Source organism: Pseudophryne corroboree, chromosome 7 (genome assembly GCF_028390025.1).
Source record: "Pseudophryne corroboree isolate aPseCor3 chromosome 7, aPseCor3.hap2, whole genome shotgun sequence".
NCBI classification, from domain to species: domain Eukaryota; kingdom Metazoa; phylum Chordata; class Amphibia; order Anura; family Myobatrachidae; genus Pseudophryne; species Pseudophryne corroboree.
Genome location: NC_086450.1, coordinates 86,965,120 through 86,984,729, shown reverse-complemented (window position 1 = coordinate 86,984,729; position 19,610 = coordinate 86,965,120). Strand labels below are relative to the sequence as shown.

At 42.8% G+C, this 19,610-nt stretch overlaps 1 pseudogene; it reads right to left on the bottom strand.

The window, feature by feature from the left end:
- Nucleotides 1-17,707: 17,707 nt before the first annotated feature.
- LOC134946365 (5S ribosomal RNA) lies at nt 17,708-17,826 on the bottom strand (annotated as a pseudogene).
- Nucleotides 17,827-19,610: the final 1,784 nt, after the last annotated feature.

The window sequence follows — 19,610 nt, the reverse complement described above, 5'->3', positions numbered from 1 at the left end:
CCCATTTAAATGAGGTCACGCCCCCTTGCATACTTTTCCTCTTTATATCTATGGGGGGGCGCATTTTTTCTTATGTGAATGGGGGGCGCATTTTTAAATCTCGCACTGGGAGCCAAATTGGCTAGAAATGGCCCTGGCTATCAGCCCCCCTTCCGCCGCCATTGGATGGGGGGGACAGCCTCGGGCTTCACCCCTGGCCCTTGGGTGGCTGGAGGGGGAGGGGGGCCCTTGATTTAAGGGGTCCCCACTCCTCCAGGGTACCCCAGCCAGGGGTGACTAGTTAGTGATTTAATGCCAGGGCCGCAGGGACCTATATAAAAGTGTCCCCCGGCTGTGGCATTATCTCTCTGACTAGTGGAGCCCGGTGCTGGTGTTAAAAATACGGGGGACCCCTACGCTTTTGTCCCCTGTATTTTTGGCACCAGGACTAGGCGCAGAGCCTGGTGCTGGTTGTTTAAATATGGGGGAACCCCTGTCAATTTTCCCCCCATATTTTTACAACCAGGACCAGCTCAAAGAGCCCGAGGCTGGTTATGCTTAGGAGGGGGGACCCCACGCATTTTTTTGTGTGAATTTTAACACTTTCCCACCCCTTTCCACTGATAAACATGCACGGATCTCACGGATCTGTGCATGCCTATCAGAACACGGTAAAAAAAAGCAGGTCTATTTTAAAACTGCTTTTTTTTACGAATTGTATTTTTTCACGGTAGTGTTTGGCTATTGCCGGCAGTGTTTGTGATTTAGAATTTTTAGTAAATTACCGAGTTGTATAAAATAACAGACGTATTTGACCGATGGTGTATTCATTCGTAATTTTTTTCTTTGACTTCCAAAAAAATATGAATGCCCTCATCACTGACGAGATTTTGGTTTAGTAAATATCCCCGAGATGACATTTTGAAGAAAAAACACCAAATCGGTCAAAATCGGGAGCTTAGTAAATATACCCCATTGGGTCATTTCCAGGTGAGATTTCTGAAAATTTAGGATCCACTTATGATCCGTAAGTAGGCGAGTCGTCAGATCGATGCTGTGCAGTAGAAGCTCCCTGGACGCAGCCTTTATGAGGAGATCGTCCAAGTAGGGGACTATGTTTACTCCCATCATGCGCAGTTGCAGCATCATCTCCGCCATGACTTTGGTGAAGAACCTCGGCGCGGTGGATAATACAAAGGGTAAGGCCTGAAACTGGAAATGGTCATCCAATATGGCGAACCTGAGGTAAGCCGGATGAGGGGGCCACATGGGAATGTGTATGTAAGCATCCTCGACATCCAGAGACACCTGGAATTCCCCCTCCTCCAGAGCGTGCACCACCGCCCGCAGGGATTCCATCTTGAATTTGAACACCTGCAGATACGGGTTTAGAAACTTCAGGTTCAAGATGTGACCCACCGAACCATCTGGTTTGGGAACGTCAGAAAGACTGGAGTAAAACCCCTTGTTGCGTAACGGAGGAGGTACTCCCCCGTCTGCAAAGGTTTTTGAATGGCCTCTTGCAAGTTAAATTTTTATGCGGGTAAAGCTGGAAAGCTGGAGTGCTTGAAATTCCAGCCAGTATGCTTGGGAAATGAGGTACCTCAGCCAAGGATCCTGGCAGGATTCCGCCCACACATGGGCGAAATGTTGAAGGCGAGCACCTACCTGAAAGTCGCCTTGCTGCTGGGGACAACCGTCACATGGAAGGCTTAGCAGCAGGGGATCTGTTAGTCTGGTCCAGGGAGGCAGCAGTTGCAGGTTTACAGGACTTACCACAAGATCCTCTGGGAGTGGTGCAGACCCCTTGGCCCCTGCCTCTGAACCTCGCCACGCGAATGGACTGCAAGGAGGGTCCGGTGTAAGAACATCTAGCAGGTGGCGCAGCCGACGGCAGATAGGTAGATTTATCCACCGTTGCTTGGGAGATCCATTTATTTAATTTGTCTCCAAACAAGGCATCACCTGTAAAGGGAAGATTTTCTACACCCTTTTTGGAATCGGCGTCTGCCGACCATTGACGTAACCATAGAACTCTGCGGGCCGAAACTGCCATAGCATTGGTGTGCGCCCATTTACCTTCCACAACTCTTTAATAGCTCGCTCGTAAAATTTGCAGCGTCCTGTATATGTTGGAGTAGAGAAATGACCCGTATAAATTGTCTTGAGCATGGTCTCAGTTTTACGGTCAGCTGGTTCTTTCAGGGATTTATCCCCTGGTACTGGCAGTACCAATCTCTTAGACAATCTGGATACTGACGTATCGACTGATGGGGGGTATTCCCATACCTTTCTGTCCTCAGCTGGGAAGGGAAAAGTAGTTAAAAACCTCTGAGGAATTTAATTATTTTTTATTAGGGTTCAACCAAGCCTCCCTGGCCAGGGAGTTTAATTCCTTAGACACAGGAAAAGTTGCTGAGGTCTTGGGTCTAACATTAAAGTATAACTCCTCATCTGGTTCTGCCTCCTGATCTAGTATGTGAAGGACCTCTCTTACAGCAAAAATGAGAGCCTCTACCCCAGGGAACAGAGAACTGTCCTCATCCATATCATCATCATCCACATCAGGCTGATCAGAATAGGAATCAGACTGGAGCACCTGTGGCAGTGAGTGTTTATGTGAAACCATTAGAGGGGGCTACGAAGCCTTTTTGGAATCTGCTGCTTTAGCCACACAATCAATAGAGTGTTTTAACACCTGTCTCTCTCTTTTAGCTGCAGCTAATTCTGAATTTACATTCTGAATTATGCTTTTAAAGCTATCTAGCCAGTCAGGTGCCTGTGAGCTAGGTCCCTGTGGAGATAAGGAACATTGCTCACACATGAGTGACCCCGTTTAGGACGGGGTAGAGTTACAAGCAGCACACACAACCATGTCAACAGACATTTTACACAATAGTAATACAGTGCAGCTCACTAACCAACACCTCCACACAGACCCTAGAGAGTCCCTGTAGTGAAACTGAGGAGCGGACACCAGCACGGAGAACACAGCAGCACAGTGTGTAGAAATATGTGTATGACCTGATATTAGTGCAGCGACGCTACTGCTGGCGTGCTCCCCCTTTCTATGACCCCCTGGTTCCAGTCTGTAGCATCGTGGGTCCTGGAGGAACAGCGTGTATGCAGCCTTGAATATCCGCAGCAGCAAGGAAATGGCGCCTTCCCACCGCTGGTCCCACTCTTTGAAGCCCCGCCCCTTGAAATGGTGCGCGGTCCCTATCATAGTTTATACTGGCCACTTAGTAGAAAAAGCACTGTACAGTACCCACAAAGCCTTGAGACAGTGAGCACTGCGGGGCAACAGCCCTGAACTAGTTTATCCGCGGCGGGCAATGCAGCTCCAGGCCCGTGACCACCGCGTGACCTACCACCAAAACTGCACCGGGACCCGCTAACCGGGACCCCGGTGTAACACTCACGGCACCTTGTAACTTCGGCATCTGTTACAGGGTGGCGGCTAGCTGCTGGCGTGGGAACACGTACTAACGATGTGTGATCAGTACCTCAGGAGCTCAGTGTCCTGTCAGCTGGGATTATGAACCATTAACCCTCAGGAGGTTGGTTCAGTCCCCCCTCTAAGTCCCACGAAGCAGGTAGCCTGGTTGCGAACTAGAGCTACCTGAAAATAATAAACTACAATAAAAATAAAGAAAAATCTCTGGAGCTCCAGAGAAATGCACCCAGCTCCTTGGGCACATTTTTCTAAACTGAGTCTGGCAAGAGGGGCATAGAGGGGAGGAGCCAGCACACACATACACACTTTAAAGGTTTTTAAAGTGCCAGGCTCCAGTGGACCCGATCTATACCCCATGGTACTAAAGCACAAGACCCCAGTATCCACTAGGATGTAAGAGAAAAAATAATATAACATGACTTCTATAGATGCCGACCTGGAATTGTTCTTAATCGTGCTGCAGAATAAGCTTCTCTGTACTAACACGTGTGATAGATTGTAGGATAACCTTTACCAGGGACCAGTACATGCAAACTTCATAACATAGAGGATTAAATAGAGGATTGTAGCGTATACAACAAAGAGAGATTACACAGTGATAATGTAATGTACAGCACCACCTACTGTTCCTTCATTATAGCTTCTCAAATAAGCCTGTAGCTGTACTCCAACAATCTGTTTTCATTTTGTCCAAAAATTGTGGCTAGTCTGTGCAAATGTGGCTTTATGATAAATATTTTGAGATGACGACATATATGTGCAAGTTATGACCATATGCAAATTGTCTTTAAAAATACAACTAATAAAATATATTTAGCAAGTACAAATAAACTCAGCGCAGTCCACTCCAGTAAAGAAGGTGTATCAAATTATAGTCCAAGAATGATTCTGTTGCCTAATAAGAAGACCATAACTCCAGCAGCAGCTTCCCATAGAATGAGATTCCAATGTCACATAGGAGGTTACATGGAGAATAAAAAAAATAGGGACGGGTGTTATGAGATTTACTAGGACAGGAATATATTAAGTGGCAACACTTTATTTGTAAATTAAAAGAACACTCTCATGTACTTACAGTTTCCCACCAATGATACACAGCACAATTGCGAGACATAATTGAATAAATTCACTATAAAAACTCAACCACGTTTTTGATCTATTTTGGGACTTTCACCCATCTCTATTCTTTGATTTTGAAAAACATAAACTGTTTCATTGTTTTTTCCCTACACATGTACCAATGTCCAGGCAATTAGGTTAAAAAGCATCCACATTACCACGTGTTTACTTTTATTTTGATATAGAACAACACACATTCAGCAGGTACAGAAGCCAGATGTTAACAAAATTGCATTTGTGGACAGTGACTTGGTCCCATTCTAGAGAGACACTAGCCCCAATAGTTTTACCCACACTGGAGGTCAATTATGATATATATGGTGTCATACCTTGATTTTGCTATGGTACGCCTGGATGGTGACCCGGTACACAACAAGGTGTGCCCTACTGTACCCTCTATTATTGGGATCTGTCTATGCTACTAAGAAGTATTTATTTGTGTGTGTGGAACGGTAGAAAAATACTGCTCAGTATGGTTTCATTTGTGGTAATCATGACAGTGAGGGGTGATAGCTCAGAGTCCCTCCAACATGGAACATTTCCTATCCATTCATTAATCTGAGTTCAATAATCTCACTCCGCCAAAGGAAATCTTTCTTCTGTACAGCCCCGCCCATCCATGCACTTACAGTACACTCTACACGCTAGGGATGCCTTCACTCCACTGCATGCTTACCTCCTCCTCTCTGTCTGTGCATACCTATTCCTCTACAGTTTCCGCCATCTTGTTCCTTACAGCCAGATGCTTAGCGGAAATCTTAGTGCCCATCTGCAAATCTACTGTAACACACGACATGTCAAAATATGCTTTTATACTGCGCAGGGATTATTTTGAGCTGCATAGTGGTCCTTCAATGTACTTTCTACCAGCTCTGAAGCGGACTATTCTGCATCCAAATAATTAACACCTTTAATACTTCTTCTAAGGCTAACAAAGTTAACAGACTATTGCTTTCTCTCTATGGAATGCACTAAACCATCCAATGGACCAGACAGTCAGTAGCCAACATGGGGAGGGGGGGGGGGGGGTAATTCAGAGTTGATAGCAGCAGCAAATTTGTTAGCAGTTGGGCAAAACCATGTGCACTGCAGGGGGGAGGGGCAGATATAACATGTGCAGAGAGAGTTATATTTGGGTGGGGTGTGTTCACACTGAAATCTAAATTGCAGTGTAAAAATAAAGCAGCCAGTATTTACCCTGCACAGAAACAAAATAACACTCCCAAATCTAACTCCTGTAAATGTTATGTCTGCCCCCTTGCAGTGCACATGGTTTTGCCCAACTGCTAACAAATTTGCTGCTGTGATCAACTCTGAATTACCCACATGATCCTGTGCTTAATAACCTTTCTATGTGTCACTGAGTGCTGCTGGCTTGTAGGCACCCTAAATAACACACAAAGCCTGAAGAGATATCACCTGGGGTGCATATAAGGCAAGATTTTTATGCCCAGATTTATCAAGCCTTGGTGAGTGATGAACAACACGATGAAAAGTGCCAACCAATCCCTTCCTAACTTCTATGTCACAGGCTGTGTTTAAAAAATGACATTTAGGAGCTGATTGGTTGGTACTTTATCACTGTGCTATTTATCATTCTCCAAGGCTTGATAAATTTGGGCCTAAATTCCAAAAACGTTGGAATAAGATTGTCGTATTTGTCTTCAATTATCAAATCCTTTGAGTGTCACTATTTTGTCCATATACTGTCCCTATAAACAAAACGTGCTGCATGACTTTCTTCTACATATGTTTGATAGCTTATTGAGGTGCTTAGTATGATGTTTGTATGATTGTTTATTGTGATGCCTTTTTTTTACATTTCTCTACCAACATGGTTTTAATATTCTCATATTTTGACTGCTTTAAAACCTTGTTTGAATCATCTCAAAGTTTTGAGTGATGTTGACTTTTGTTAGAGAGCTATTAAGAAATCATTCAATGTCTACATAACTGAAATACTTGCTTATACCCTCTAAGCTTACCACCATTCATATATGATTTATCATGTTCTGCCCTCCCCAATTCTCACCACTATACTAAAGGCTGAATAAACCGCACACTTGTATCCACTCATCCACTTACTGTAATGTGGCTTTGATGTGGTAAGACTGAATTGGCTCCATGTAAGAAACACTGAGGTCATGCATGTATATGTGGGCTCAAGTTTCTCAGTCTGAACCGACACTACTTTTTTTTTTAAGCAGACCATATGCAGAAAACAGGTTTTAAATACAGACAACATAAAATGTATAATATAAACCATGCTTCCCAGTGACAGTATGAATGTTCTCTGGGCGTGAGTCCCTTAGACGGGTACATGTATTCCAGGTTATATCATTATTAAAAATAATATTATGTATAAACATATTTACCCAAATTGGGTGGTTGGGGATTCATCTAGTCCAGCAATGGCCCAGTCTGTAATTGAATAAACCACATTTATGATGTGAACAAACTTGTCCTGATTCAATTACTTTAACTTTTCAAAAAACATTTTAGATTAAAGTTACTATATTGTGACACAACCAGGTAGAAATAATAAGTCAGCAATATGCTGAAAGTACATCCATAGCTTTGTATGTTTGGTGAAAGATTTAGTGAAGGACATATTTTCAAGCAGCTGTTTGTAAAATGCTTTGGGAAACTTGGACATTACAACTGAGAGACTAGATAATTAGAGAGAATAAATAATAGCAACAGAACCATGCACCATAAAACCATGCAAGGTTATCCAGTGCTTGAGTAGTATACAACCTAGTAAATGGACTTTTTTTCTAGGAATAATAGACATAATAGACAAATACTATATAGACATAATTCCCAGTATAAGAATTGTTAGAAGATGTTAGCATTTAGGCGTTGTGTTGTAACCTGGAAGTCATGCTGTAACATCTAAGAAGATCTGTAACATTGATATCTGACGTCCTGCCTACTTTTTCACTGGTACCTACGTTTGTTTGTTTGTTTGTTTGTTTATTTATTGGTTGCAGCTAAAATATTGTATTATTTAAAAATACTTGGAATATCTTGTATATTTTGGGTAAAGAAGAAACCCTGAAACTTTATCGCAGAGCCGGCCTTAGGCATAGGCAAACTAGGCAAATGCCTAGGGCATTTGGTATGCTTAGGGGCACCAGCAGCTTCTGCTGATTAAAATGATATGCGGCATGCCTATATTTTCTGTGTGACTGCGGCTGTATCTGCATATGAAATGCTACGTTGTGTGTATTCCTGGAAATCACTGTAATGTAGCATTTCGTATATGCAGATACAGCCGTAGTCGCACACAGAATATGGGTATGCTGCATATCATTTTAATCAGCAGAAGCTGCTTGTGCATACTAGCTACATAGTAATGCAAATAAGATGCATTTTCATAAACAAAAGGTGCCCGACGTTAGCAGAGCTGTCAGCTGACTCATGCCAGGCATCTCCTGCAGAACTAGCGGCGGTGCTAGGGGGCACCAGCCAATATCTTGCCTAGGGCATCATATTGGTTAGGGCCGGCTCTGCTTTATCGCTTTACTTTTGGTTCACTCTTAGCAAACCTAGGGGGTTATTGAGGTTTGTTAGCAAACCAAAAAATGTAGCAATTGGGCAAAACCATGTTGCACTGCAGGTGGGGCAAATGTAACATGTGCAGGGAGAGTTAAATTTGGGTGGGTTATATTGTTTCTGTTCCGGGTAAATACTGGCTGCTTAATTTTTACACTGCAATTTAGATTTCCGTTTGAACACACCCCACCCAAATCTAACTCTCTCTGCAGATGTTATATGTGCCCCTCCCCCCCCCCCCCGCCTGCAGTGCAACATGGTTTTGCCCAACTGCTAACTTTTTTGGTTTGCTAACAAACCTAAATAATGCCCTTCTACCCCTTTAAGACCGCCAGCAATAACCCGGGTTGTGGTGTAGTCTTAAAGGGGCCAGTTCAAATAATCTGGGTCAAGCTTCACCCGGTATTTCAACTCAGGTAGTGAGCAGAGTTAAACACGTGTTCAACCTGACTCCCGGTGCAGTGTGAATGGGTAAGCCGGGTCAATGCGACCCGGGACATGTTCACACGATAGGAAGAGGCGGCGCTTGGAGATAATCTCATCTCCACGTGCTGCCTACGCACGCGTCGGCTGTGACATCACCAACCCAGCATATTGTCAGGTCAGGCTGCCTGTCTCAAAGGTGTCTTGACAAGTTGGACCCAGGAAGGACCCGTGCACAAATCCCGGGTGCAACTCAGCAATATCGGTCTGAAAGGGGTATAAGCTAAACTATACATTTAGCAAACCCGCTTCCTCACCTGTTTAATGCAGATATGCATTTGGGTTTAACACATGGTAAATGATTGCGCAGAGCCTGTATTTAGCTTTACAATATTTGTGTCCCAATCCACTTATCTCCTACCATTTAAAGAAGCAAACATTTGCACTATCTGTAGAAGCTGCCTCCTCGTCATAAGATCATGCATGTGCCACAGAAATGGGAACATTTGTGGTAAAAAGGTGCATGATGTAACAAAACAGAGGGGGCAGGATGTGGGAAGGTGCCCTGCTTTCCCGGGAGTCCAGAATTCGTGAGTGTCTAGGATACTCCGTGTTGATAGTATAGGCTTCCTTCGATTCACCATGTTGATAGTATAGGCTTCCTTTGATTCTCTGTGTCGATAGTATAGGTTTCCTTCAAATCTCCGTGTTTATAGTATAGACTTCCTTTGATTCTCCTTGTTGCTGGTATAGGCTTCCTTCGATTCTCCGTATTAATAGTATAGGCTTCCTTCAATTCTCTGTGTTGATACTAGAGGTTTCCTTCTAATCTCCGTGTTGATAGTATAGGCTTACTTCGATTCTCCGTGTTGATAGTATGGGTTTCCTTCGATTCTCTGTTTTGATAGTATAGGTTTCCTTCGATTCTCTGTGTTGATAGTATAGGTTTCCTTCGATTCTCTGTGTTGATAGTATAGGTTTCCTTCGATTCTCTGTGTTGATAGTATAGGCTTACTTCGATTCTCCATGTTGAGAGTATAGGTTTCCTTCAATTCTCCATGTTGATAGTATAGGCTTCCTTCGATTCTCTGTGTTGATAGTATAGGCTTCCTTCGAATCTCTGTGTTGATACTAGAGGTTTCCTTCTAATCTCCGTGTTGATAGTATAGGCTTACTTCGATTCTCCGTGTTGATAGTATAGGCTTCCTTCGATTCTCTGTGTTGATAGTATAGGCTCCCTTCGAATCTCTGTGTTGATACTAGAGGTTTCCTTCGATTCTCCGTGTTGATAGTATAGGCTTCCTTCGATTCTCTGTGTTGATAGTATAGGCTTCCTTCGATTCTCTGTGTTGATAGTATATGTTTCCTTCGAATCTCTGTGTTGATACTAGAGGTTTCCTTCGATTCTCCGTGTTGATAGTAGAGGCTTCCTTCGAATCTCCGTGTTGATAGTGGAGGCTTCCTTCGATTCTCCATGTTGATAGTATAGGCTTCCTTCAATTCTCTGTTTTGATAGTATAGGCTTCCTTCGATTCTCTGTGTTGATAGTATAGGCTTCCTTTGATTCTGTATGTGTGTTTTATTAAAAACAGACAAGCCAAACCACTAAATCCCACAATGGCTTTAATTCTAATTTTAGAAACTTCTGCAGTTAGCCTCTGAGGTAGCGTGTTTTTTTCAGACATCTATAAAAAAAAACACAGTAGAGGGACATATATGAGAAGTGAGTATAAATGAAGGACAATGACAAACCAAAACTATACATTACTATTATGGAATGCCACATTAATCAAATATTCAAATGTGCCTTTTAGAATAGACAAGGGGGTATATTTACTAAGAATCGTATTTTCACGTTTGAGGTCAAAGTTCAATCACGAATGACATCGAAAGTGTAAATATGCAACTTTTTGAATTGATTACGACTAATTTACTAAGCTGCCGTATTCTGCATTTTCGGTTTTTCCGATGTCGATGTCATTCGTTTTTTTAGGCAGTGTTTTACGTGAGTGACTTGTAAAACACTGCCGACTTTAATACAATGAATCTCGGCCGGATCTGTGAGATCCGTGCTGGGCTTCATTGTGCACCTTGTAAAAAAAAATTAAAATGTTTAAACTTAAAAAAAAAAAATGCGTGGGGTCCACCCTCCTAAGCCAAACCAGCCTCGGGCTCTTTGAGCCGGTCCTGGTTGCAAAAATATGGGGACAAAAATTGACAGGGGTTCCCCCATATTTAAACAACCAGCACCGGGCTCTGCGCCTGGTCCTGGTTCCAAAAATACGGGGGACAAAAAGCGTAGGGGTCCCCCGTATTTTTTAAACCAGCACCGGGCTCCACTAGCTGGACAGATAATGCCACAGCCGGGGGTCACTTTTATACAGTGCCTTGCGGCCGTGGCATCAAATATCCAACTAGTCACCCCTGGCCGGGGTACCCTGGGGGAGTGGGGACCCCTTCAATCAAGGGGTCCCCCCCCCAGCCACCCAAGGGCCAGGGGTGAAGCCCGAGGCTGTCCCCCCCATCCAATGGGCTGCGGATGGGGGGCTGATAGCCTTTGTTGAAAGTAATGAATATTGTTTTTAGTAGCAGTACTACAAGTCCCAGCAAGCCTCCCCCGCAAGCTGGTACTTGGAGAACCACAAGTACCAGCATGCAGCAGAAAACCGGGCCCGCTGGTACCTGTAGTACTACTACTAAAAAAATACCCCAATAAAGACATTACACACACACCTTGAAAGTATAACTTTAATGCATACATACACACCACCATATACACATACTTACCTTATGTTCACACGAGGGTCGGTCCTCTTCTCCATGTAGAATCCAAGGTGTACCTGTTGAAAAAATCCTACTCACCAAATCCAGTGTAGAGGGCTCCTCGGATAATCCATTTGTAATCCACGTACTTGTAAAAATAAAAAAACGGGACACCCGACCACGAACTGAAAGGGGCCCCATGTTTTCACATGGGACCCCTTTCCCCGAATGCCAGAAACCCCCTCTGACTGATGTCTAAGTGGGTTTCTTCAGCCAATCAGGGAGCGCCACGTTGTGGCACCCTCCTGATCGGCTGTGTGCTCCTGTACTGTCTGACAGGCGGCACACGGCAGTGTTACAATGTAGCGACTATGCGCTCCATTGTAACCAATGGTGGGAACTTTGTGGTCAGCGGTTGACCGAAAATGACCTCACCGCTGACCACAAAGTTCCCACCATTGGTTACAATGGAGCGCATAGGCGCTACATTGTAACACTGCCGTGTGCCGCCTGTCAGACAGTACAGGAGCACACAGCCGATCAGGAGGGTGCCACAACGTGGCGCTCCCTGATTGGCTGAAGAAACCCACTTAGACATCAGTCAGAGGGGGTTTCTGGCATTCGGGGAAAGGGGTCCCATGTGAAAACATGGGGCCCCTTTCAGTTCGTGGTCGGGTGTCCCGTTTTTTTATTTTTACAAGTACGTGGATTACAAATGGATTATCCGAGGAGCCCTCTACACTGGATTTGGTGAGTAGGATTTTTTCAACAGGTACACCATGGATTCTACATGGAGAAGAGGACCGACCCTCGTGTGAACATAAGGTAAGTATGTGTATATGGTGGTGTGTATGTATGCATTAAAGTTATACTTTCAAGGTGTGTGTGTAATGTCTTTATTGGGGTATTTTTTAGTAGTAGTACTACAGGTACCAGCGGGCCCGGTTTTCCGCCGCATGCTGGTACTTGTGGTTCTCCAAGTACCAGCTTGCGGGGGAGGCTTGCTGGGACTTGTAGTACTGCTACTAAAAACAATATTCATTACTTTCAACAAAGGCTATCTGCCCCCCATCCGCAGCCCATTGGATGGGGGGACAGCCTCGGGTTTCACCCCTGGCCCTTGGGTGGCTGGGGGGGACCCCTTGATTGAAGGGGTCCCCACTCCCCCAGGGTACCCCGGCCAGGGGTGACTAGTTGGATATTTGATGCCACGGCCGCAAGGCACTGTATAAAAGTGACCCCCGGCTGTGGCATTACCTGTCCAGCTAGTGGAGCCCGGTGCTGGTTTCAAAAATACGGGGGACCCCTACGCTTTTTGTCCCCCGTATTTTTGGAACCAGGACCAGGCGCAGAGCCCGGTGCTGGTTGTTTAAATATGGGGGAACCCCTGTCAATTTTTTCCCCATATTTTTGCAACCAGGACCGGCTCAAAGAGCCCGAGGCTGGTTTGGTTTAGGAGGGGGGACCACACGCATTTTTTTTTTTTAAATTAAAACATTTCCCACCCCTTCCCACTAAAAAACATGCACGGATCTCATTTGCAATTGTCGGCAGTGTTTGTGTTTTGCACTTTTAAGTAAATTCCCGATTTCTACCAAATTGCAGGCATATAGAAATAAGGATCAAATAAGGTTAGAGATAAAAATAATATAAAAAAAAAAAAAAAGGGGCAGACTAGATGGGCCAAGTGGTTCTTATCTGCCGACAAATTCTATGTTTCTATGTATTTGACCGATGGTGTATTGATTCGTGATTTTTTCCTAGGACTTCCAAAATATTACGAATGCCCTCATCACTGCCGTGATTTTTGCTTAGTAAATTACCGAGATGACACTTTGAAGAAAAAACGGCATCTCGGTCAAAATCGGGACCTTAGTAAATATACCCCAAGGTGTAAATTCTGCAAAAGTGTATACTACGTTATCTACATTAGCCCTTTACAATAGCAGTTATATGTAGTGTTCTACAGAATATTTCTGAAATATATTCTTGAGTTCTGTGTCTTTGGAAATATTTTTTTAATAATAAAATGTAAATAAAAAAACATCAATTCTTTTCAAAATAATTAACATGTTGTATAATGATGTTTAAGTGCATTAGGACTGAACATGGAGAAAATATATTAAGAATTATAACAAAGTTATAACCTAATGTACATGACAGCTTGGTACAAGGTTTCATAAAATTTGGTCGGGGACTGATGTTATTTACGAGACTTCCCTCTAGGTACAAAATGGACACCACATCAAAGTCTCTGCTCTTTATGAGAACCTTTCTGTTGATAAATCTGGTGGTTCTTCAAGCAGTTTTGACCAGTTTTATAGCTGACGGACTTTGATAAATTGACCCCTGTGTCCTATTCTGAGTAATAAAAATAACATATGTATTTGGTCAGGATGCTAAACTGAAAATATAACAATCTGTAGCATTCCTTAGTACAAAGCTGTGCAACTCACCCTCCAGGAATGTCATATCTTTCTGAGGAATAATGATGTCATGCTAAATTAGGACACGACAAGTCCATAGTTCTATAGGAAAGTTCAGGTTACTTGGTTTACAATCCATTACATCTAGATTCTGTCATGAAAGAATGTTTGGTTAAGGATTCAAATCTGGTTTCCACTTTAAAAATGTAGGCAAATCCCCTCCCTATTCAGTAATAATGCTTTGTTCGGGAGACCACCCTCTCCGTTGATAACCCTAACATTCGAGCTGTTTAGAAGGGTCCTGGCAATCACTTGTAACTGGGACCTCTGTAGATCACTTTTGTTATGGTGTTCATCAGAGATCCCAGTTATATTTATACCACCAGTATCCTGTCATATAAAGTTAATTGTGGGAGGTCTCAGAGGAGCAACCCCTCAAAAATACTACTTTAGTGAAGAGAGTGAATTTAGAAAAGCTTCTGTGGAAAGCATCTCTGGAATTTTTATGTGACTGACTATGATGGTGGAAATGGCAGCACTTTAGTTTAGCTCTGTGTCCTATGTCCACATAATTTTTCTCACAAATGTAAAACAATTAAAGATTTGTGAAGACAGTCGGCCATTAGTAGTGTCAAGGATCACTCCAAGGATGAGGTTGCTCTTAAGATCTAATGGAATACTATCTCATTTCATCTGCTGGACTCAGTGGCTTCAACTGTTATTGTTATTTCCATTAGTGTTCTTCCTTTGGTGGCAAGTGCACTTTCCATGCAATTACTGGTACACATGATGCCAAAGAACTATATGGCCACTCACCTACTCCAAGCTGGCAGATATCCACAAGGATTCCCATGCAGCACAAAAGTGAAAGCCTTCTCCAGTACTAGACAATTAAGGATGTTACATTAGATCACATTATGTGACATAACAGTGCCTCCAGGTCAAACTAGGTCACATTAGAGTGCTCCCAGTTTATATTATGCCACATTGTAGTTACCCTAGTTCAAATTATGCCACAGTGCCCCAAGTTCACATTATTTCACAGTGCTGCACTGCTCACATTATGCAACTTTGTAGTGTGCCCAGTTCACATTATGCCACACAGTGCTCCCAGTTCAAAACATGTCTCATTGGAGCGCTCTCCAGTTCATATTATGTCAAATTACAGTGTTTCCAGTCAGGGGTGGATTGGGATGAAAAATCAGTCTGGGAAATTTATGGAAGCAGCCCTAATAGGGGTGCAATCTGACCAGGGGAAGGGCTCTGTTGACGGGGGCAGGATCCCTCCTCATAGGGTCTGATTGTATGCAAATGCAGCCTTCCTTGTGTCTTTTGCTGCAGACTAGGGGCGGAATGGGAACTGAAAGTGACCTTGTTGTAGAAAGGGTCCAACATGAGCAGCACAAAAGGTAAAACATACCATTTAGCCATAGCAGCATCACTGGATGGCAGAGTTGCTGTACTGCAGAGATGGAATAACTGAATGAATGGGGTCAATGCAGTGTACTGAGTGCAGTCTGTCATGTGGGGTGTGGGGCCACATGACAACACACAAAACAGGCAGACACGTCGGCCTACCAGGAATCTTCATGGTGAGCCCTATGACCAATCCACCCCTGCTTCCAGTACATCTTATTACCCCACATTTCCCCCAGTTCACATTATGCCACCCAGTAATTTAGCAAGGCAGCCATCTCCTACATAATTACATATTATGCAGGAGATACATTAGGGTGCCCTTTTGTCTGTATTTTATGGAATATACCCTCTGCATTGGCACTATAGGTCATAGGTGTCATTGTGCTTAATGGTTTATTATGGGTAATCGTTTTCATGTATCTGACATAACTAGTTCCTACTTCTATACTGTATACATGTGTGTTATATGATCTGTAAGATGACTGACCGAAGCTTTGGAATCTGTGGTGCATTTTAAATATAGAGGTCTATTTACTAAGCCTCAGGTGGAGATAAAGTGGACGGAGATAACGCACCAGCCAATCAGCTCCTAACTGTCATTTTTCAAACCCAGCCTGTGACATGGCAGTTAGGAGCTGATTGGCTGGCACTTTATGTCCGGACGCTTTATCTCCATCCAAGGCTTAGTAAATAGACCCCAAAGGATGATAATGTTTCTTCACATTTACAGAGACATTCTTCACTGGAAATAACACATTTGTGAGGATAGGAACAGGAGAACCTGGGTTCTAGATAACCTTGCACAATTATAAAAATGTTATTGCTGCCACTTATTTTTAAGTACTTCAGGATATTAGCACTAACATGTGATTCTGTGGGAGACAAGAGTTAGGATACCGTGGCAGAATCTGATGTTTTCACAATTTATTTGGGATATCATGGCAATGATTATGAGGACAATGAAGGAATGTGCGTGCGTTGGGGAGGACTTTGCTGATTGGCTAATGCTGTCTTGTTATTTGGCTGTTACTGATGGCACAGTCAACCACAATGACTCAGTGACTATAATGTATTCGAATCCTTTCCATTTGTGCTTACCCTCCACATTTGAGGTACTGAGTTATATTTAGTAATAGGAGAAGACTGGTAAACCACGTTCTTTGTTATCAGCCCCTCATCTAGTGGACTAAGGGCCTGACTCAGAGATAGACGCTAATGCACAGCTGCTGCATTTCTGTATGCTGCTGCTGTGCGTTGATATGCTAATGGTGCAGGAGGTGTCTTGTGTAAATAGACGCCTCCTGCCAGCTGCACTGACCTGGTCCAAGGAGGCAGCATCGGATCATCTGCGAGACCATAGGTCATCTAAGTAACCCTCAGATTTCTCTGGATGACCAGCAGTGCCTGGGGGGGTCTGGAGGAAAAGTGGGGGGTGGGGGGTATATTAGATTGTGCATACCTTCCATTCCAGGAGGGACAAAATGCTCTCTACCTGGACTTCCTTCTTACTATATGTCACCTGTGTTGAACTATATAATTAATAAAAAAATGTATTTCAGCAGGGATGATTGCAATAATAAATTTAGAAGGAAGTCCAGGTAGAGAGCATATTGTCCCTTCTGGAATGGTTCAATGTGGGAGGTATGGATTGTGTATATTAAATATAAACCAATGGTGTATTTTAGATTTAAACTGATAGTTTAATAATGGTTTGGTACTGTTTATAGCTCCACCTAATTGAGAGATAACTATTTTATAAAGTTTTCCTGTAATGGAACAAAGGCAACTTAAACAATCTCAAAATACACATCTATAATTTATCTTGCGAAAATGCAATAGCAGTAGCCTCTATCCTACTTACATACTGGGACAGGACTCAAGACTACTCTCTGTGTGTGTCTCTCTCTGGATCTAAATACTCTCATTAGATAACAAGTTACACAGGACTCTAACACCCAGGCAGGGAGGAGGAAAAGCTGGGATCCCTGGGTTACTTACAGCTCTCGCCCCCCACCTATCTCTCCTCTGGCTCCATTGGTAGCTCAGGAAACCTGATACTTCTGTTTCTCTTATAGTGTACAAAGAAAAAAGAAAGACTCTATGTTGGGGCACACTTGATGGATATGAAATATGTTCAAACTTAGCTTTTATTATGGTTAATCATAAAAGAAGAATGGACACAGACTTAGATACAAAAAAACAGTCACCTTAGGTGGGGTTGAATGGTATTAGTATAAGGGGTTGACATGCCCCATGTTGACACCAAGCAAATTGCTAAGTGTACATAACCAATTCCAATATGCCTGTAGTGAAAAATATTAAATCAAAGATATGTATAATATCTTAGTATATCAGGAGTGTAATATCATTATGGAGGAAAATTATTTTCAATAATGGTAGATAAACTCCTTGATAATGGCTCCCTTGGTATTTGTAATGGTTGTGCTATTGAAGCTTCTTTCTCTGGTAGGTGGTCTTGCAAAATTGTAGTTCTAATTGGTAGAATAGGTATAGAGGTAAGGCCAATGTTTTCTCCACCACTTCTGCTGTTTGTTGATGATTGGAGCTACTGCACTTGATATTCCAAGGTAGTCACCTGACCTTGTACTGATCAGGCCTGTCACTGCTTTGCTTCCAAGATCAGACGGATTTGGGGGTAGCCAGTGAAGTATGGCAGTAGTAATATGATTCAAACAAATGAGAGCGTGTGATTTCGGCATCTATACCAAGTAGAGAACTTCTGCTGTCCCGCTGATCTGCCCCAAGTCCCTGTTACAGTTGCATTGCAGGGAACTTGATATCTGGCAGTGGATGAGAGTGTTCTCGAAAAAAAGAAAGAAAGTGAAGATAGATAGAGTGTGCCCCAACTTCTGCTGTTCACCGTCATATAGAATTATAGTGGACGGTGAATGAGAGAGAGGGGGTACAGAGAGGAAAAGGAGGTGGTGAGCTGAGATTCCCCCAAATTACCATTAATAAATTTCTATCATTGACAATATTGAACCTCTGCTCTCAAAGGCATTGTGAACACCGATAAATAACCTTTCATAGTGAGTGATGGTTTGTCAAGTAATATTGGATATGTAAAAGATTGCAAGAAGGTTATGAATGTGTTTTATTCATTGGCAGTACAGTATGTGATATATTCATTGATAATCTACAAGGAAAAGGTGCCACTTAATTTCCTGCAAAGGTTGTGCAATAAAATATGCAACACATTAATCTGAGTACTGGTTAGGTTATAAGTATAAGACATTCATTAGTAACCCACATGAAAGAGGAAAACATCTAACTGCATACCAAATAGTGCATTTAGGCATGACGCACAAAATGGTGAATATGGGTTCCATGTATGCTAAAGAAATTTACACAAGAGAGAAAAGGAATATGTTGCTAAACTAGAGTAGAAAGCCACTATATGAGAGGTGGTGAGCTGAGACTCCCCAACATTACCATGAATAAATGTCTATCATTGATAATATTGGACCTCTGCTCTAAAAGGCATTGTGAAAACCGATAAATAACCTTTCATAGTGAGTGATGGTTTGTCAAGTAAGTTTGGATATGTAAAAGATTGCAAGAAGGTTATGAATATGTTTCATTCATTGGCAGTACAATATGTAATACATTCAATGATAATCCACATAGAAAAGGTACCATTTAATTTCCTGCAAAGGTTGTGCAATAAAATATGCAACTCATTAATCTGAGTACTAGTTATGTTATAAGTATAATACATTCATTAATAACCCACATGAAAAAGGAAAACATCTAATTGCATACCAAATAGTGCAGTTAGGCATGAGGCATGAGGCACAAAATGGTAAATATAGGTTTCATGTAGGCTAAAGTAATTTACACCAAAGAGAAAAGGAATATGTTGAAAGCCACTATATGAGAGGTTTCTATAATAAAGAACAGGGGTGTATCTAGGGGTCCGGACGCCCCTGGCAAACTAAGGGACAGGCACCCCCCATATTTGAAATAGTGAAGGTGCATGTGCAAAAAAGGGACATGATCCTCTGGGAAAGGGGCATGACCATACAATAGTTCCCCCAATTCAAATTACGCTACACAGTAGTAACCCTTATACACATTATACCCACACAGTAGCATTTCCCTTTACACATTATGCCCACACAGTAATTCTTATAACACTGAGGAGACATCAGCAGTGCCTGGCATGGTTGAGGAGGCAATGCCACCCAAGGCCAGGTAGTATAATCAAATAGTAGTGCAAAGAAGTGCTTGTGCAGTGCACTACCCAGTGGTTCAAGTAAAATCCTTAGTGGTACTGTGTGCGCATGCTGAAGGTGCGCACACCAAAAAATGGTTGTGGCCACATGGGGCGTGATACACATATGACCCCAATAGTGCAGTGCCAGATACACATATGCCCCCAATAGTGACAGATACACATATGCCCCCACAGTGCCAGATACACACATGACACCACAGTGCCAGAT